Source organism: Oryx dammah, unplaced genomic scaffold, assembly GCF_014754425.2.
Source record: "Oryx dammah isolate SB20612 unplaced genomic scaffold, SCBI_Odam_1.1 HiC_scaffold_20, whole genome shotgun sequence".
Classification (NCBI taxonomy): domain Eukaryota; kingdom Metazoa; phylum Chordata; class Mammalia; order Artiodactyla; family Bovidae; genus Oryx; species Oryx dammah.
The window spans coordinates 59,775,686-59,788,960 of record NW_024070204.1 but is presented as its reverse complement, the minus strand read 5'-3'; positions in this window follow the sequence as shown (position 1 = coordinate 59,788,960).

Genomic DNA, 13,275 nt, shown 5'->3' with positions numbered 1-13,275 from the left:
GGTAATGGGTGAGATACCAGTGCTAGCAACCTTGAAGCAAAATACTCTGACATTTTGCCCAATATTTTAATTTTCCCTATCTCCTGCCCTGATAACTAAAATGGGAGAAAAATCAATCTTTGTATTATTTAGCTTAAAATTTTCCACTCTTTGTGAGCTACCCAGGTGAAACACATATTACGAGGAGCATAAAAAATTATTGGCTGGAATAGTACTTCCTAGCAGAGGGAGAATTCAGAAGGCCAACAGATTGAGAATTCTCATTCTGCTGTTTCTGAGCTTGTACATGCTGATAACATGTTGAAGGATCAGGAGAGGCAGCTTCCTGACTGTACCCTCAGTGAACATGTCATATCCTCATCACCTGTACTCAGAGTTGTTTGGTCATAATCTGTGGTCTGGGCATTTCTTGTCTCTTTCAGCTCTTTAGTCCTCACACTTTGGGAAGGAAACTAAATAAATCAACCAGTATGCAATGGAAGTAAATGAGCCACGTTAGTAATAACTTTCAGTTAATTCTATTCTGTATCTGCTCTCAAAATCCCCTGTAATAACAAGCTGGATTAAAAAAAATTAATGCAATAATCTAACTTGAGTTGATAAAATATGAAACATGCAAACAAAATTTTGTAGCTATTTTTTTGAATGCCAGGAACCACTTGTATTTTTGTATGACTCCAGCAAATAATAGACTTCCTGGTACACTGTGGACACTCGGTAACAGAGAAAGGTCTGGAAGTTTAAATGAAACAACTGGAAATTCTTAATATGTGTTACTGTTAAAGCAATAGAATGCAAAGGTTGTTCAGACAGAATCTCTGAAGGTCTGAGTAAGTCAGAACCAGATGTGAGGACAGAGCAACAGGGCCATTAATGCTACTAGTCAGTTCAGTTCAGTCGCTCAGTCGTGTCCGACTCTTTGCAACTCCATGAATTGCAGCACACCAGACCTCCCTGTCCATCACCAACTCCTGGAGTTCACTCAAACTCATTTCCATCGAGTCGGTGATGCCATCCAGCCATCTCATCCTCTGTCGTCCCCTTCTCCTCCTGCCCCCAGTCCCTCCCAGCATCAGAGTCTTTTCCAATGAGTCAACTCTTCACGTGAGGTGGCCAAAGTATTGGAGTTTCAGCTTTAGCATCAGTCCTTCCAATGGACACTCAGGACTGATCTCCTTTAGGATGGACTGGTTGGATCTTGCAGTCCAAGGGACTCTCAAGAGTCTTCTCCAACACCACAGTTCAAAGGCATCAACTCTTCAGCGCTCAGCCTTCTTCACAATCACAATCCAACTCTCACATCCATACATGACCACTGGAAAAACCATAGCCTTGACTAGACGGACCTTTGTGGGAGTGGTGCTAAAACATCACCAGGCCTGGAGCAACTGGAAAGCTACATGCAAGGAAAAATGAACCTTGATGTTAGTACCCCACTGAATATGGGGTATTGAGTGAAAATGGATCATAAATCTACACTTAAAAATTGAACTTTTAAAAGAGAACATAGGTTTAGGAAAGAGTTCTTAAGTATTAGGACACAAAAAGCATGAACTATCAAGAGAAGAAAATCAATAAATTGGGTTTTATCAGAAACATTTGTTCCTCAAAAACCATTCATGAAAATAAAGAGCCACATCTTGGAGAAGATATTGTCAAAACATATATCCGACGTAGGACTTGTGTTTAGAATAGGTCAGGAACTCTCACAACACAATCATATATTTTTTTTAAGTAAACAAAACATTTTTAAAAATGGACAAAAGATTTGAACACTTTACCCAAGAATAAAGTGTACAGAAGCTCAGCATCTTTAGTTGTTGGGGAAATGCAAATAAAAACAACAATAAGAAGGGATTCAAATAGATAACTTGCATGCATTGTTGATAACAGTGCTGTTCATAATAACCAAAAGCTGAAAACTACACAAATGTTCATGAACAGATGAAAGGCTAAACAAAGTATACTGATGTGCAATGGAACATCATTTGGCTGTAAAAAAGGGAATGAAGTTCTGACACATGCTGCAACGTGGGTAAACCCTGAAAACATCCATACTACACAGGGTGGGGAAGCTTGAGGGATGTTTCATCCTGCCTTTGGAAAACCTTACCAAAGTGTCCCAGGCACCTGATGGGGAGCACCCCACCCCCATCAGTGAGCAGTGTTGTTTACATACCCCACCTCACACGCCTTCCCTTGGTACTATTTCACTTGTACTCTTTGATTGCCTTTTGTGTAGGCTCCTTGAAGCTTTGTCATTTTGATTAAAAATCATTTACAAAGCTTACAGTATGCTTAGTTAGCTTTCAGCTTTCTGAGCTAACATCACATTCCAGTCCTTCCAGTTTTAGAGACTAAAGTGTAGTCACCTTGTTTAGACTTGGGTGATATATAAGATTTTCTCCATCACCATCAACAGACTCTCCCTCTCTGGCGGTTGCTCATATGTTCATTGTTAATATGGATTTCTTTTTCAGAGGGTCCCCTTTTCCAAAGTTTGGAGCCACCTTTCTCCAACAAAAGCAACCTCTTTAGATCTATAAACATGAGTTGGTTGAGCTAAGGAAGCAATTCTGAAATGTTCTATGTTTTTTTAATTTAAAATGGGCTTGCATTTGGAAAATGACAAGAAGTGTAAATACGAGGAAAGGCAAGCTGATAAATTGTATTTCTTGGTGATTCAACTAATTGGAAATTTCACCCATAGTTGATTATATTCTACACCCAAGCTTTGAGCACTGGCACAAATTATTAGGGTGCTGTTACAGCTGTCTGGGTAAAAGGATTGGCTTAAATATGCTCATGTTGGCACTGCCAGCATAAAAATTAAGGGCAAAGTCACACTGATAGATAATGAGCCCTTTATCAAGGAAACTGTGCTGGACAATCTCAGTGCTCAGAAAGAATTTTTCAAAAGAAACCCCAGCCTTTGTTCCCTCCACTGGAGGGGATCCAGAACTGTCAGTGCAAGCCCCAAGGATTCAGACAGCCTCACAGAATAAAGGAAACCCATTACCATCAACCTCTCCAGTCTAGTCTCCACCCCACTGCCTTTCCTCTAGGTCTTGCCAAGCTGGGTATGCAAAGAAAACGCTTTAGATCAGGTAAGGCTATATTCTGACAGTACCAGTTTTCTACAAGAAGTTAAAATCTTTTGTTGGGTGACTGTATCACAATGTTAACAGTTCTAAGCAAAATGCATTGTGAAGGAATGACAACTCCTCATTTAGGATGGTTTGGGGGGACATGAGCTTCTTTAAGCATGGATATATTTGAAAAATACATTTTATGCTTTCTGTTGTAAAAGGGAGCCATGCTTATGATGGCTTTTGTATTGGATTGTAACGATTCAAGAGGGCTTGGTCATGAATTCTTTCAATTGATGCGTCTGCTTTACATTGTAGGCAGAGTATGCATCATGATTTCCATTTTACAGATGAAGAAGATGACTTTGGAAGGCTATGTGATTTGACCCAGGTCTCACAGATGGAGAGCAGCAGAATAAAATCTCCGCTGGGGCTTTTTAACTCTAGGACTGCAGCATGGGCTGCCTTGCTGTTCAGTGATACCTCCCTTTCAGTTAATGTGTTCCTTATCCTCAATCTGTGATAAGTCACTTCTAGGCAACTTTCAATCTAACCATTGCAATTATCAGCTAATCTATCATCACTACAAATCCAGGAGAAATTTTGCTTCTGTTTTATGTCTTTTAGCCATGAGGCTTGAGGGATCTTAGCTCCCTGACAAGGGATTGAATTCACAGCCTTGGAAGGCAAAGTTTAAACCACGGGACCACCAGGGAAGTTCCCTCAGGATCTAGGCTGATCAGAGAACTTCACACCTCTGGGAACACCTTATGTCCCTCCTTGGGTAATCCTGAATCACAGAGTTGGCAAGTACCTGCTGCATCTATTAGGTTGGTGCAAACGTAATTGTGGTTTTGGACTGTGAATTTTAAATCATTATAAGTAGGTCAAACACATCTTTATTAACCAAAATAGGAACCATTACAATCAACACATTTTTGCCAATAAGAAATAAACTTGTTTATGCCTATATTGTAAAAATCCATGCTTCAGGATTTGACAAACTTTTGGAAAGCATTTTCTGCATCCTGCTGGTTGTGGAAGAACTTTCTTGGCAAAATGTTGTCAAGATGCTTGAAGAAGTGGTGGTTGGGCTGACAAGAAGTCAGGCGCATATGGCAGGTAAGGCAAAACTCTGTAGCCCAATTTGTTCAACTTTTGAAATGTTCGTTGTGCGACGTGTGGTCAGGCATTGTCATGGAGAAGAATTTGGCCCGTTCTTTTGACCAATGCCTGCTGCAGTTTTTGGTGTATCTCATCTATTAGCTGAGCATACTGCTCAGATATAATGATTTTGCCAGGACTGAAAAAGCTGTAGTGGATCAGGTGGATCAGATGGGCAGCAGACCACCAAACAGTGACCGTGACCTCTTTTGGTGCAAGTTTAGCTTTGGGCAGTGCTTGAGAGCTTCTTCTTGGTCCAACCACTGAGCTGGTCATCACCGGTTGTCATTTAAAATCCAGTTTTCACCCTTGCACGTTACAACCTGAGAAATGGTTTGTTGTTGCATACAATAAGAAGATAACACTTCAAAACAATGATTTTTTTTTTTTTTAATTTCCAATCAGCTCACAAGGCACCCACTCATTGAGCTTTTTCACCTTTCCAGTTTGCTCCAAATGCCAAAAGCCCATAGAATAGTCAACGTTGAATTCTTGGGTAACTTCTCGTTTAGCTGTAAAAGGGTCAACTTCGATGATGCTCTTAGTTGATCATTGTCAACTTCCAATGGCTGGCCATGATGCTCCTCATCTTCAAAGCTCTTGTCTCCTTTGCAAAACTTCTTGAACCACCGCTGCACTCACTGTATGTTCGTTAGCAGTTCCTGGGCAAAATGGGTTGCTGGTGTTGTGAGTTGTCTCTGCTGCTTTACAACCCGTTTTGAACTCAATAAAAAAATTGCTTGAATTTGCTTTTTGTCTAACATCATTTTCCTAGTCTAAAATAAACAGCAAGTAATAAGTCATTGGGGCTTCCCCGGTGGCTCAGAGGTCAAAGCGTCTGCCTGCAAGGTGGGAGACCCGGGTTCAATCCCTGGGTCGGGAAGATCGCCTGGAGAAGGAAATGGCAACCCACTCCAGTATTCTTGCCTGGAGAATCCCATGGACGGAGGAGCCTGGTAGGTTACAGTCCATGGGGTCGCAAAGAGCGGACATGACTGAGCGACTTCACTTTCACTGTCACTTAATAAGTCATTACCAAAAAACATAAAGCGAGAAATGCACATTAAAATGATGTATAACATAACCACATTTAAGAATGTATTCCAATGTCAAACGACAAACTTCAACAATTCAAAACCGCAATTACTTTTGTACCAACCTAATAGTTTAACTCTCTTATATTTCAGAGAAGGAAACTGAGTCTCAGAGAGGGTAGATAACTGTCTCCATGATACTGAGTTAGGTGATGCTCCAAGTCACACAGCCAGTTAGTGACAGAATCATGACAAGAACCTACATCTCCTAAACCAGGTATGGGCCTTACTGGTCTGGCCCACGGCCTCACTGGTATGATTCTGGTTTAGCTGGTGCCTGGTAAGCACTTGCCAAATATAACAGGCACTGTTGACTTATGGAAGACAAGATTTATGACTTGTATACATGACTACAGGTCTGTCAACAACGGCCTTGTAAAAGATTAATAATCTTGTACGTAATTCAGGCACTGAGCCACATGAAAAAATAGGAGGAACCATGCAGGCTGATGATGCAATCTAAGGACAAAGCTTCTTTAAATGTGAAATGCTATAAAAGACTCTACCACACAATTCTGTGGCAAAGAGATAGCAATTCCTGCTGTTTTTTCAGTCACTCAATTCAAAAGGAAAAAAGAATATGTACCCATTTCCCAAACCATTTACTTGGCCAAAAATGATGGCACATATCCTCTCCACACCCAGCAACATCACCATCTCCCTTCGGCAGACCATGTTGGACCACATTAAAACTGTGTCTTGACATTCCCCTCATACAGGAGGCATTCCCTCACCAATCCTTGGTATAATACCAGAAATCTATTATTCTACACATCATGAGACTCAGTACCTTTTTTCACTGGCCATAGTTCATGGCACATGGGATCTCAGTTCCCGGACCAGGGATCAAACCTGCAACCCCTGCAATGGATGCACAGAGTCCAAACTGCTGGACCACCAAGGAAGGCTCAGTACTTTGACAAAGGTGGCTTTGTCAAGCTTTTCCTTATTCATCCTTTCTTAGCGAGGGGTTCAGAAACTTCTTGGCTTAACAATAAGGCTACCCTGCAGAAGGTACAAGACCATTTGTCTTAGATTCAGGTGATATCCTACAAGAGGGCATAAGAGCCATTTATCTGAGGCAGGCCAAGCTCATATGCTTTTGCTCTAGTAAGAAGCTTTGGAGAGAGCTGTGATTGTCCACCAGTAGAAAGCTCAGAAGAGACGAGTTTCTGTCCAGGGACAGGTCTTTCTTCACCTGGCAGGCCAGTGGCCCTTGCCTTAGTAACACCTCCCTGCAGAATAGGTTGTTGGGCTAAGCTCATCAACAGAAAGACAGTGTGCAGAAACATAACGTGAATTTGAAAAGAGGGAGGAGAATAACCGCTAACCACACTTCCTATGAATCAAGCACTGGTCTACACATAAGAATTTATCCACTGTGCCATCTCTCCCACTTTGCAGACAAAGAAACTGGCACAAAAAGATCAGGGAACTGGTAGAGCTGAGTTTTGAATTCAACTCAAGCAACTTGGTCTCATACAGTATCTTCTAAACCAGGGGTTTATAAACTCTAACTTGCAGGTTAACTCCAGCCTACCACCTGTTTTCATAAATAACTCCCCTTTTCTCTGCAGCTTTTATGCTCACCTGGCAGAGTTCGTAGTTGTAACAGGGACTGTATGCCTCACAAAGCCTAAAATTGTTACTAGCTTTTTGCAGAAAGAGTTTGCTGACCCTTCCTCTGAATTATACTGGGGAGGGAGAGGGACTGTCTTCCTCATACCTTTGAGAATACAAACACATCTGAAAGCTGTTATTACAAAGACTAACATGTAATACCCGGGAGAGAGTTTAGCATCTACTTCTTTCCCATTTGTCTTAAAGGTGAGGAAACTGAGATCTGGGGACATGAGAGAAACTGACCCCCAGATGACGCTGATAACAGCAGACACATATCCAGAATCTAAACCCTCAATCTGCTGCCCTGCTGTGTTTGAGACAACACCTCAGTTTTCAGTTAGCGCCTTAGCAGGAAAGAGTTAAAGATGAGTTGAGAGCAAGACTGAAATGAATCAGAGAGGCCCTCCAGAAGATGGAGAAGGAAGTTAAAGGTAAGTAAAGAGAGGACAACAGGGAGAAAACCCAGTCTGTGCTGATAAATGTGTGACCCCCATGAGTATAGTTCATGGAATTCTCTAGACCAGAATACTGGAGTCACTAGCCTTTCCCTTCTCCAGGAAATCTTCCCAACCCAGGGATCGGACCCAGGTCCCCCTCGTTGCAGGTGGATTCTTTACCAATTGAGCCACCAGGGAAGCCCGATGAAAGTGTCTGAAGGCAGTTACTTCACAGTTTTGTCAGGCCAGCAGCACAGGGCCGCTCAGGCCTGCCTGGATTCCCATCCCTTGACTTCTCTCTAAAACTAATGTAGACTGTCTACTGGACTCTCAGAAGTAGAAGTTTTATAAATGTTATTAACCATGCATCCATTTAATTCTAACTGGATGATAAATGCCTTGAGGGACATTCTAAAAGTCATGAATACATGAGTATGGTCTGCAAAGAGGGCCCCACCCTGAGAATTTAGAATGCAAATATCGACCTGATCATTTCCTAATGTTTTTCAAGGCCCATCCATAAGAAAGCCCAGCCAAAATCTTTATTTCTGATCATTTTCATCACCCATCATATGGAAAGTCCTCATTTTATCTTAGAGCTTCAAAAGAAAACACTGTCAAGACCAGCTTCTTCGTGACTTGTCATTTAATATGTTCTCCTTCATTTCCAAGGGAACAAAGTACATATTTTCCCAAATGCAATTGAAATTGCAACCCTTGCTCCTTCTTTTAGGGCTTTGGGGAGTCAGTGTTAATCAACTATTAATGAGAATCAAAAGAGCTAGAAATTGTTATATAATTTTCCATCTACAGAAATGCAAATGATATTTCAAATCAGCATAATTTTACACAGTGCATTGCTTTGTTGAATCCATTCAAAACCTTGTAGTCCAGATCATGAAAAGTGTTAGTTGCTCAGTCATGTCCGACTCTTTGCAACCCCATGGACTTTAGCCTGCCAAGCTACCCTGTCTATGGAGTTCTCCAGGCAAGAACACTGGAATGGGTAGTCATTCCCTATCCAGGGGATCTTCCTAACTCAGGGATTGAACCCAGGTCTCCTGCATTGTAGGCAGATTCTTTATCATCTGAGCCACCAGAGAAGCCCAGTCCAAATCATATACATTCAAATACAAATATACTGGCATAATCACTATCTAATATGACAATTCTAGAAATTTTGGAAACTTCAGATGTCATGATAGCACTAGTCCAGAGAGATAAAATATTTTGAAATTATCAACCTTTTTGAAACTCTTCTCAGATGGAGCTGATGGCTCACATATGTGAATTTACTCAGTTGGGATGGATTGGAAAACTTGCACTATTTGCCTAACCTCTGCTTCTCCAGGATTTGCAAGCCTGGTACTGATGCAATACCACGGGTTATCATAGGAGCATCCATTTCAGCCAGAGTGCAGTGGGGTTTCTGAATCAGTGCGGGAGGAACATCCCCTTTTCCTCAGCTCATACTTCCTGGCCACAGCTGATTGGTCTAAAGGAGGACATGTGGCTCAACTGAGCCAATGAGTTCCTTTCTCAGGATTTTGGATTTTGTGATGAGTCAGTCAGTCTGAGCGCTAACATTTAAAGCTCCCAAACTGTCTGTTACCCTATTTTCTTTCATGCTGACATGAAACATCATGGAAGCTGGTTTGTGAGGAGAGAGAAGAACAAAGTAGCTTTGCAGAAAGGAGGAACTGAGGAGAGCTACCACGGAGTCCTGAGTTCCTGATTTCAGCTTTTCCTACAGATTCAAATTTGTATCCATGAGATACCTTTATATCATTACAACAAAATGTTTTTTTCTATTTAAGTTTATTGGAGTGGGGCTTCTGTCACTTGGCATTCAATGTCTTAATAAATACACAGTATTAAAAATTCTTAAGGAGAAGATGAAATAGAACTGTGCTAGGGAAATATGTATATTTACTAAGAAAGCTTATTCACTCATAAGTAAGCTTCTTCGAGTCAGTTGAAAGCAGATTAATAAGGCAAGTGACTTGAACTTAGTAAGTGCTCAATAATCTTGTTGTTGTAGCTGTTGTTTGTTTTAATGGATAATAAATAGCAAGGACTGGTGAGTGCCATACTGATCACCTGGAGAAAAGAGAAGTAAAGCACGCAATGAAAGCATACTCCACAGGCCAAAACTGAAGACCCACACTCACTCTAACCATGTCTGGGGCTAGCTTTTGTCCCTGTCTCAATAAAGAGGGCAATTATCTAGTCTGCTGTATAAGCAGAACCCCAGCAGTCATCATCTCTCTTTTCTCCTGTACCAAGTCCATCATTTCACCATTCCACCAGTCCCAGGTGTTCAAAGAGAAGTCTCTCATCTTCACCCATTTCTTTTCATTTCCACTGGATTCTTTACCACTAGCACCATCTGGGAAGCCCTCCATTGCTGCTACCCTAATCCAAAATGGTTGCGTCACTACTTGTCACTCAGTTGGTCTCCTTTCTGAAACCTTTAATTCCTAGCATTTCTTACTCCACGGTTCTAGCTAAAGGATGCTTTTTGAAGTGTAAATCTGATGAGGACATCCATCTCCGCCCAGACACACACAATACACATCTTTTAAATGTTATATTGTGTCCTCTTTGCTGCAGGGCAATGATTGTCATTCCGAACTTCACAATAAAGTCATCTGGAGGCCTTACAACAAGCAAACACACACACAAACAAAACTTAGGCCTGGGTCTCCCTTCCAGAAGCCTGGATTGAATTGTTCCAGAGTGGGATCTTCTGACCAGTATTTCTAAAACACTCCCTAGGTGATTCTGATGAAAAGTTAAAGTTGCAAGAACTGCTCTACGTATAGAAGCCGCGCTTCATGCGGGCTGGATATGGTCTTGCCTCTGCTTCCTTCTTTTCCCTCATTATCTGCCACATCTCCATCCATTGTTCTCCAGCCACGCTGGTCTTCTCTTGGTCCCTCAAAATCCCCATACTCCTTCCTGCCTGGGTCTACGGCCTCTGAGCAGCTTTTCCCTGTGACACACTCTCCTTTCTCTCCAGATCTTCACTCTGTGTCACCGCCTTAGGGAAGGCTTCCTGGACCTTCCTGAGTAGGTCAATGTTATGCCCAAGGTCCCAATCCCCAGAACTGAGAGAACAAGACATCCACAGCAATGCAAATGCAAAGAGGGAATTTATCGCTAGCTCGAGCCAGGGCCCAAGTTTCATCCAATGCAGTGGAGTGGAACAAGGGCCCCGAGCCCTGAATCCCAGCAGTATTTATAGGGTTAAGACAAAGACAGGGAGTTGACAGGGGCGGATTGGTTGCAAGGGTTCCTTAGCATCTACTAATTGGCTAGATTTTCGCACGCGCGGGCTTTCTCGGTGGTGGGGGAGGGGGTGGGGTTTCGTCCTTGTCCTGATAAGCTTGGACTAGGCCACAGGGAGCATACTGATTGGTCGAGTCCTGGCGCCGGTGGAGGATGATCTCAGCTCCTCCTTGGCAATAACTCAGCCCCTCTGTAAAGGAGACTTAGGCCTACCTAGGCCCCCTGAAGCCTGCCATGGCGCCTGTTTGGTCCTAACAGTCAACTCCCCATTCTGGCCCGCTGAACTCTGCGCCTTTCCTTTATAGCACTTGTCACAGTAAGCTTTATATTTATGTGTAAGTCTCTGAATCACGTTTGTGTTCCCCACTAAACTATACACTCTGTGAGCAGGGGCCCTATTTGCTTTGTTCACCGCTGCATCTCCAGTACGCAGCTTTCCTCACAAAGGAAGAAGAGGCAGCCCTCTTTCTCTGTGATGAGGACCAAGGGAGGAGACGGAAATATTTCCCGAGGGCAGCCCTACTGCTATGGAAATTAAAATTCAGCGCCAAGATATTTGTTATAAAACTAACAAAAACTTCAAAGGGAAATTCAAGTCTTGAGTGGAATGGGCAATAAAAATCTTTAAGGGGCTTGTAGTTGATGGTGGATGGAGCAAGTTAGGCTCAAGTTAGGTGAAGGGTCCAGAGGAGAGGCTCTGACTCCACCAGGGCTGGTCTTCATTTCACCCCCATAAACTTCTACCTATGGCTTCAGTGGCATGGCTTGAAAACACAAAAGGAGAACCTTTGCTCAGTAATCCCCCTGGGCCTTGGCAGGACAAGGCAGCAACCCTATGGGGTTACTGGGGGAGACTGTGGTTTTGTTTGAGTTGCAGAGAGAGGACCCACTTCTCTAGATGGGACTTCTAGATTGGTGACTAGACATGGAGCCAGACTCTCTTCAAACCCCTGCAGGGAGCTCTGGTACTTACTTGCTGCGTGACCTGAGGACAAGTTCGTTATGCTCTCTGTTTCTGTTTTCAGACTGTATCATGAGCAAGATAACTGCAATGGGTGTACAACATTATATAGATACAATCTCTTCAGTGATTCATTATAAAGATAATGGATTCTAGCTAACACAAGCACAAATTCTAGCTAACACAAGGCTTCTTCAGCCATTGTTTTTATAACTTTTTTTCCTACTCTGAAACGCTACAAGATTCCCCATTTTCGCTTCTGTGTTGGCAGCAGTAGGAGCCCCAATAGTTGCATGCTCTGAACCACTGCAGTCGACACCCCCAGCTGCTAAGGTGCAAACCTGCTGCTGCCGTGGTTTAGTCGTTAAGTTGCATCCAACTCTTGCAACCCCATGGACTGTAGCCTGCCAGGCTTCTCTGTCCATGGGATTTCCCAGGCAAGAATATTGCTGCTACTGTATGAGCAGCAATATTTGGTTTCTAAATAAGACCAAAGTGCAGCCCATTTACAATTTCTGAATTTTGGATCAATCATGATTGTGCAGATGATTCACCTTCTGACTACGGGCACTAAAATGCCATTGCTGCCTGTAAACGTCTGTGAAGTGTACTGTACTCTCCATGTCTTGTGAAACCTCTGAAGGCAAGTCTTTCACCTTCTGAAGGAGAGATGGAGGGCTTGCACCAACATCCCTTCCTAGGATAGTGACTGAGGCAACTTCTACATAGGACATCCTCCTGCCTCATCCTTGTAAATGCATTCCCAAGCACAAAGATAGGGAACATCACATTTATTCACATGCTCTGGAATGCTGGGATTCCCTGCTGGCTCAGACAATAAAGAATCCACCTGCAATGAGGGAGACCTGGTTTCGATCCCTAGGTTGGGAAGATCCCCTGGAAAAGGGAACAGTCACCCACTCCAGTATTCTGGCCTGGAGAATTCCATGGACAGAGGAGGCTGGCAGGCTACAGTCCATGGGGTTGAGTCGCAAAGGGTTGGACATGACTGAGTGACTTTCACTTTCTCCTTTACATAACCACAAAATTACCGTGGGCTTCCCTGGTGGCTCAGATGGTTAAGAATCCACCTGCAATGTGGGAGACCTGGGTTTGAAATCTGGGTTGGGAAGATCTGCTGGAGAAGGGCATGGCAATCCACTCCAGTATTCTTTCCTGGAGAATCCCCATGGACAGAGGAACCTGGTGGGCTGCAATCCATAGGGTTGCAAGGAGTCAGACACGACTGAGCAACTAAGCACACAGCACTGGAATGAAATGTTCTGAGCACACAGTTATGCCTGATGGCACAGAGGATTGGCTACATTACACATCCTCAGTAACACATCCATTTTAACTAGAAAGTCATTTTGTTACAACTATACCGATTTCACCTGAAGTTCAGTTTGGCTAGCACTCATTGGAAGAGGAATGTGATGGTTCATTTCGTGTATCAACTGTACTGGACCACAGAGGGCCTAGACATTTTGGATGTGTCGGTGAGGGTGTTTCTGGATGAGATTAACATGTGCATAGGCCGACTGAGTAAAGCAGAGTGTCTTCCCTACTGTGGGTGAACCTCATCCAATCATTTGAGGACCCGAATAGAATAAAAA